Source organism: Antechinus flavipes, chromosome X (assembly GCF_016432865.1).
Source record: "Antechinus flavipes isolate AdamAnt ecotype Samford, QLD, Australia chromosome X, AdamAnt_v2, whole genome shotgun sequence".
NCBI lineage: Eukaryota > Metazoa > Chordata > Mammalia > Dasyuromorphia > Dasyuridae > Antechinus > Antechinus flavipes.
In genome coordinates, this window is record NC_067404.1 from 20,382,987 (window position 1) to 20,390,748 (window position 7,762).

A 7,762-nucleotide genomic window follows, 5' to 3' on the forward strand; every position below is an offset into this window, starting at 1 on the left:
GAAGGAGAGTCTGTGGGAAACTGAATTTGTCTACCTGCTGTATGCAGATTGATGATAATGGGCAAATTGTTAAGGAAATCAAGAACATCCGTAAGGTTGCACATGTACCCGTGGAGGTTTGGAAATCTCCCTTTACAAATGGCTGGTGGTCATGGTTCAGTGGGGGCTGGTGGAAACAGCTCTTATGGTACAGACATTACAATCAATGGTATTATTCTGTTGCCACTATGTTTATCCTGTATAATTACATTGGTAACAAAAAATAGTTCGGAGGTCACTGTCAAGAATCTTACAGAAGATGCCATTAAAATGATGATTTTACAGAAGGAGGGATGGAAAGCGGTAGCAGGGGATGATCCTGATGAAGCGATTAACAAGCAATGTGTAGACATGTTCATTGGATTTAATTGCAATGTTAGCTCTTCATGAGGAAATATATATACATATATATTTATGAATAACGAGGGATTGTGTGAAGAACTTACAGATTAAGCACATATTGATCGGAGACTGTTAACTAAAGTAGATCAGACCTATAGGCCCCAGTCATGTGATTTTAGGTAAGGCCTGGACTGCATTCCATTGTCCAAAGAAGGGATTATGGGCGGAAGCTGTAGATCACCTTGTCTACTGTGTTCCACTGACTAACTAAGGGAATAAAGGTTTATGTGACCAATCACACCATATAGAGGGTGGGATTTTGGAGGTTCTTTGTCTGAAATGTATAAATATTGTGAACATTTTCAAGAGAGTGGCCCTCTCCTGCTGTGAATTTGGCTCCCAGACCGGGATGGGATCTGCTTCTCGAGATTCTAATAAATCATTCTGGTTCTATGAGTGATCTCTGTAGTAGTCAATTTGGGTAGGTCTTTTTGTCCCAAACATTCATATCCCCGAACAATCATTCAGAAGAGCAGTCGGAGGGGCTGTTACCGCAATGCTCTGAGAGGCAATGTTTGCTTAGGTCGCTTGTGGTGGTCTTACCCTATTCCTCCCCCAAACACGACAAGGTATCATCTCCCCTCTGACCCCCTTGAACACCATCACTACCCACAATAAGACCAGTATAATTTGTGCCTTGAAATTATTTTAAAGGTAGCTTTTTCCATGGAAATTCTAGAGATCAAAGGATCAATCTATGTTTGCTAATACAGTTTACAAGAACACTTCCCCAGTAGTCTTCCACCATTCATGCCCTCTAGGCATTCTGAGGGGCCAACTGCTTTATCTTCTCATCCAGAGCCATGTGTTAATAACACAGGCTGAGAGCAGGGCAGAATAGAGAATGAACTCCTTCTGACGCCAACCGGTACACTTTGCCTCCAGGGCCTGCAGTCTCCCAGAGATCTTATGAAGCTGCAAAGAGAGAGAGAGAGAGTGAGTGAGAGAGAGACAGAGACAGACAGACAGATATCACAGAGGGGTCAGTCAGGCCTGAAGCTGGGAGCTGCTGAGGCGGAGGGAGAAGGCCTGGGGAAGATCCCAATGGGGCTTCCGTGGCCAAAGGCTGACAAATTAATAATCAAATCACCATGACGCAGGGGAAGTTGAAAGGAGACACTTGGGCACACAAAGGAAAAATGCATGTGAGCAGATACCAACAGAAAGCAGATCCCCTCTGGAGAGGGAGGAGGGGGATTCTTCCCAAGAACTTCTGGAAAACTCTGACTTCTTCAAGACTTAGCACTAGAGTTCCTAGGCATGCCACAGGCTATCAGAAACTTGAGGAAACTGAGCCAACTTCCCTAAACCAGTCAGGCAGATCACGGTGAGGTCTGCTTTTGCCCCACCCCACCCTCACTCTTCCACTCCTAGTAGCTCCCTAAATACCTAGCGACAGGAATTTTGGAACTCAAAGCAGCTAAAGGAGATTCAAATGTCATTGGCAAATATTTAACAAAATCAATGCAAAAACAATAGAACAGAGAGAACATTTTTTCAAATGAAGTCGTGTGGCCACAGGGGATCCTTGTGGAAGGGATTAATGACCCCAGTCTCTATTTGAGTTGAATATCACTGGTCTTGTTCAAGGCCCTCACTTTATAAATAGGGAAACTGAGATCCAGAGAGGGAAAGTCATTTGCCCAGGTCAACAGATTAGTAATAGGCAGTACAGCTAAATTGTGACCCCAGGGCCTCTGACTCCAAACCCAGTATTCTTCTCACTCTAGCACATCACTTGTCCCAGTCAAAAAAGATTGTTTTTGTTATGTTGAATGATCTCAGCTTCTTTCTCAGGGAGCTATGGGAAGTAGATTTCAGGGAAATATAAGGAAGAACTTCCTAAAAATTAGAACTGTGCAACAATAGCCTAGGCTGTTTCTTGAGATGGTGAGTTTTCCATCTTTGGCAATCTTCAAGTGGAAAGGACTTAGAATGGTTGAGAGAGAGTTTTATTGTATGGAAGGATAGCTTAGGTCCCAGCTTCTTAAACTGTGCTACGAGACCGCATGTGGTGTCTTTTACCTGAATGGGGGGGGGGGCGTGAAATCATGATTTATATTAGCAAATGTTAGATTTGTGTATCTATTTTATACACGTGTATACCCTGGGTGGCATAAAAATTTCACAGGAGAAAAGGAGTCTTGAGTGGAGAAAGTTTAAGAAGCTCTGGTCTAAGTGACCCCTGAGATCCCTGAACTTTCAGTGCTCTGTGTGTCTCATGAGGGGCTCCAGACTCCCCTTCCTGTGGTCACGAGTCCAATACGAAGCAGTAGGTCCAAACTGAGGCTATAGTAGCTTGATTTCCTCAAGGATCTCACCTGCTTTTTCATGGCGGTGATCTCCATCCCACTCATGTCCTCTAGGGCACCCTCAACGGCCAATCCTCTATCACGGGAACTGAGGAAATGACATAAAGACAAGATTGTGTAACTTTTCTCGGAACACAAATAGTTCTGTGTGGGTGCAGGCCAAATCTAGTTGCACCAAGCCAGGTGGCAGTGGGGAAAGGGGCTCACTTCTGCAGCCCCGCTACAATTTACCAACTCAGCACACACTTCCTCAGTCAGTATGTACTCATCAACAGAGAGGCGCCAGTTGTCATAAAAGCTATTGGTTTCTGGGCTTAGACTTCAGTCCGTGCTCGCTTTTATTGCTGTGGAGAACCTACCCATTACTGAGATCATACCCGGAACATGCAAGCGATGGCCTCTGCCAGGAGGGATATGGGAACTGAAAGGGTGATTAGAATGCTTCCAGGAGCCCAGCTCATCACTAGGCCAGAAGCCCCCAGGTATGAAGAGTGAGTAACTCTTTCAGGCCAGGAAGTCAATCAGTACTGTGCTGATACAGGGCTTGGAATCATCCATGAGGATTTCACTCCTCCTCTGAGCAACACTTCTGTCAGGGAAGGGATTGGATGTTAGGCAGACTCTGATCCGTTCACATCCTTTTGTCCGCCTCCCTCCCCTTACTGAACATGCGCGACTAGCCTGGGCACTCTTGTTTATAATCCTAGATGGCAATATCTACCCATCCCAGCAATCTCCGCTGATACAAATGCTGATACAAACCTTGAATCTTCTGCAGGGATACCTGGCGAGCCCTGTTGGGCCTTTCATTGCTGAAAGGAATGCTTGGAAGGGAATCCATCATTGCAAGTAGATATGTTGACTTCCTGAACTAGAGGGCCCGGAACTTCCATTATTGCTCTATGACCCCCTTGGCTTAAAGATGCTGTCTCTTCAGAAGCCTACTGAACAAGGCCCCGCTACACCTTAACTCTGACCCCTCCCCAGGGAGGAAAGGGCTTGCTTGGGACATAGATGAGTCCTAGAGAGCCTCAAGGAGCCCTCTGCATAGGGTCAAAGAAGAAGGCATCAGATGAGAACAGAGGAGCGGGGGAGGGGGGGAGCAGAGACCTTATATAGAGCGTTTTAGAATCACACCAACCAAGGCAGGAATTTGCTAAAGACAAAATGCAAAGTTCATGGTGGGTGCGGATTTGAGCAGGGCTCCAGTCTCTGAAATGCACAGAGCCATTGGCAGTCATAACACGCGTGGTGTTCCAAAAGTCTTACTGAAGTCTGAAGCTTTAATAGTTGTATGTAATAGATCTATTCATTCTATTCTATTAATTCTTATAGTGTTATATTTATCTTAATTAATGTTTAATGACCACATTTATTATCTTAATATAGAATAATGTTTGTTCTATATTAAAATAATTAACATTAATCATCTTAATGTGGAATAATAGTTATTTATATTTTCTATATTCTACATATTCTATGCGATAGCTATTAAAGCTTAAGACTTTTGGAACACCCCACATGGGCATATCTAGGGGCATACCATTATCATTACTCCTAGGGCGTGAAGGAGTAGAAAACGACCTAATGAATGAGTGGGAAAACACCTGGAAAAGTCACAAGTACTGTGGTTTCTACTACTGTCTGGTGCAACTTAAAAATTCATGTTCCTTTAACCAAAATATATGAACTTTTCTATGTAAATGAGTAGTATCCCCCCGAGAGGCTACACAGTGGTCTGATGATGCCCCGACTACGCCAGGAATCTCTTTGGGAACTGTCACCTTCAAAGCCAGTGTAGGAGGGACCCAGATGAAAATCTCCCCCACCACTTCTGACCCAACACTTGGGACCTGAAACCAAATGCTCCAGTGGGCTTGCCCATCTGAATCACCACACTTGCCTCTGAACATGTTTTGATTGGTCACTTTTAGGGGACAGAGATGACCTGCTTCCCACACACTGAGTATGGCCAAAAAATCGTTCCTAAGGAGCTATCAGGGCCCCCTGGGGAGTGAAAATCGGGAGCCTCCTTGACACCAATGAAGCCCTAATGAGGGGACACCACTCAATGCATGCCACTGCATAGGATCTGATATACTTGGTCTTAACAATCAGCCTCTTTACCTGAGGGCCACGCCTCTGATTAAGCGATGGTTTCTAAGGTGAGCATTTCCCACGCAGGTCCAGTTACCCAGAGGGCGGGAAGAAGGGTTTACTGGTGGAACCAGTGCAGTCTTGCCGACTTGACGATTCTTGCATTGTTGTAAGACCCTCCCCCCTGCCAAAGGAACACTAAAATGCACCTCCTGGCAAGAAAGCAGGACCCTGCATCCCAGCAGGGTCTGTCTGGACCCTCACCTACCCCGTAGGACACTGCGGGGCTAGGTAAGGAATAGACCAGCACTGAGATAGGAACTAGCACACAAAATGGGGCCTTGGGCCTCTTTTCATCCAGCTGCTATTAGGAGGTGAGATGAGAAGTCTCAAAGGGGGTTTCTCCGCCCCTCTCGATTCCATAGTCATCAATGTGGGCAAGGAAACCAACCCAAGCAGAAATGGTTGACTTCAGGGAGCTGGGCTCAAGGGCCGGGAGCTATTGCTGTTAGCAAGCAGAAAGCTTGTTAGTGACATTTTAAGGGACCCAGACTGCTCATAGTTCTATAAGCAATCTCTGAGCCTACTTGGGCTTAAAGGAAAACATTCTTTTGTTCCTCCTCTCCATCTTCCTGAATTCTCAAGACTGAGGAGTGATCCTAGTTGGTCAAGAAGTAACAGGTAACAGGAAGGTGGCAGAGGATGCTAAAGTTAAAGAAACTCCAGGTTCCAGGCCCCTGCTGGATTGGAGCACATGGTCCTGTGGCCTACCTCAAATAGAATGGTGGATACAGGCCGCAGCCATGCACAAAGCACACGGACACACATGTATGTGTGTTGAGTGTCAGCCAGAAATAACTAAGGGCCCAGGTCACCTGGGCTGCCCAAGGGGCTAGGAGATCCTCTGAAGACGGTGACAGAGCAAGAGCCCCAGGAACCACACTGTCTGGAAGACATTGTACAGGGAACAGCTCCTGTCTCCCTGCGTGAAGGCAGGGAAGGATTCCCTCTTGTCTCTGACCTGTAGAACACACACACATACACACATACATGCACAAATACACAAATTGAAATTATTTTTCCAGAGGTACAAGGGAAGTTCACTCATTCTCTCTCTCTCTCTCTCTCTCTCTCTCTCTCTCTCTCTCTCTCTCCAATCTTTGTCTCTGTCACTGTCCACTGTCTCTCTCTGTCTCTGTCACTGTCCGCTGTCTCTCTTTCTGTCTGTCTCTTGCTCTCACTCTTGCTCGCTCTCGCTCGCTCTCGCTCTCACTCATTCTTTCTCTCCCCTTCCCCTGGCAGAATCGGATGCCAGGGCTGGGCCAGTGAAGTGTGGGCAGCAGAGGTCTCTCTACTGGCCACAATCCTACCACCCTCAGCGTGGCTGCTCCAGGTTCCTCAGAGGCAGGATCAGGCCCAGCCGGGGCCAACTTCCAGGAATGATAGGTTTAGCAGAGCTGGCCTTTGTGACGAGGAAAGCAAAACTCAGGGATAAGAAGAAAACAGCACAATAAAGCCAATGGAGCAGACTTAGAGACCAGCTGTAAGAAAACCTCCCAGTGTGGGCACCAGAACAGGAGTGGAGATAAAGAAAACCCTTTGGAAGCCAGGAGAATTGTATGCAGTGCTGATGGGAAAAGATGCTTCCTCATGGACTCTTTCATTGGAGCTCAGCTAGATTGATGCCCCTCCTCCTCCACCTCCACCCAATGAAATATTTGTAAAGCATTTCACACTGCTCCTGGCACATAGTAGGTGCTATATGCAGGCTGATTCACTTCCCTCCCTTCCTTCCCTCCATTCTACAAATGAAGAAACTGACCGTGGGAGAGATTACAGGATCATAAAGCTAAAGACAATATAGCTTAGACTCTTATGTCCTGACCTGCATCCCCCTAGTCCTTCCGCCACCACATTATGAACAATTCCTACCTGACCGGAAGATACATAGCCAAGGATTAGAAGGAACACTCCATTAGCCCTTGGGTCCACAAGCCTAAAATCCAAGGATGCTTCAGATCACCTGAGAGGCAAGCACAAAAGGGGACCCCTACTATCCTGACTCTGGGGTGGAGAGGGGAAGTCTTCATTCCCAGCCTCAGGGAAGTAAGGGCAGCTGAAACACAACTTACTATTCTCAGAGAATCTTGAAGCAAGTACCCGCTACCTTCTCCTTCAGAATGGTGCCTCAGCTGAATAGCCGCACAGTGGAGCAACTGCCTGGCTTCAGGTAGGCGAATCTGAAACAATCTCAAACAGTCCTGTCCGGAAATGGGGTATGGCCTAGATAAACTCCCAAGGTTCCCCCAACCCAGCTTTGGGATTACAGGAATTTGATCCCATCACCCCCTGAGAGAGAACTAAAGATGGACATTGTTGTCTCCCTGAGTTAATTCTAATTAGAACAGTAACTATGTAACAAAGGGGAGGTCCTGTGATTTCAGCACATCAGAAACTCCTGCCTCACCAGGCCTGGTCCAGATAGAACCCGGAAGCAGTGACAGGTCACAAGCCACAGAATGAGCTCTCTCAGCACCACTGTCACACAATCGTGGCTCAAAGCCCAAATTCCGCAAGTCTTGCAAAAGGGCGTAAGCCCCAGTGTCCTGCTGAAACACCAATGGGAGAGGGAACAGGGAGGTTTTTGTATGGGGCTGGGGTAGGGAGGAAGGAGGGAGTGACTGGGAAAAAGAGGCCCCTTTTCCACTAACAGGAACTAGAGTGACATGTCTCCCTGTGAGTAGTAACACACACACACACACACACACACACACACACACACACAAAATGCACTAGTCAATGAAAAGGCAGTGGCCATTGACACAATTTATTTCCTGCTTGGTTTCTCATGAATATTGAGTTTGGGGCTAAGAGATGATCAGCCTGGAATGGAATATCCACACAGCCGAAAG

The 7,762-nt window shown here is 46.6% G+C and overlaps 1 long non-coding RNA gene across 1 annotated transcript; it reads right to left on the reverse strand.

Moving 5' to 3' along the window:
* Positions 1-1,083: 1,083 nt before the first annotated feature.
* LOC127542705 (uncharacterized) lies at positions 1,084-5,904 on the reverse strand. The gene is made up of 3 exons (XR_007948791.1): positions 4,881-5,904; positions 2,763-2,841; positions 1,084-1,356 (listed from the first exon to the last, which is right to left on the reverse strand). It is a non-coding gene; the product is annotated as an uncharacterized LOC127542705 (long non-coding RNA).
* Positions 5,905-7,762: the final 1,858 nt, after the last annotated feature.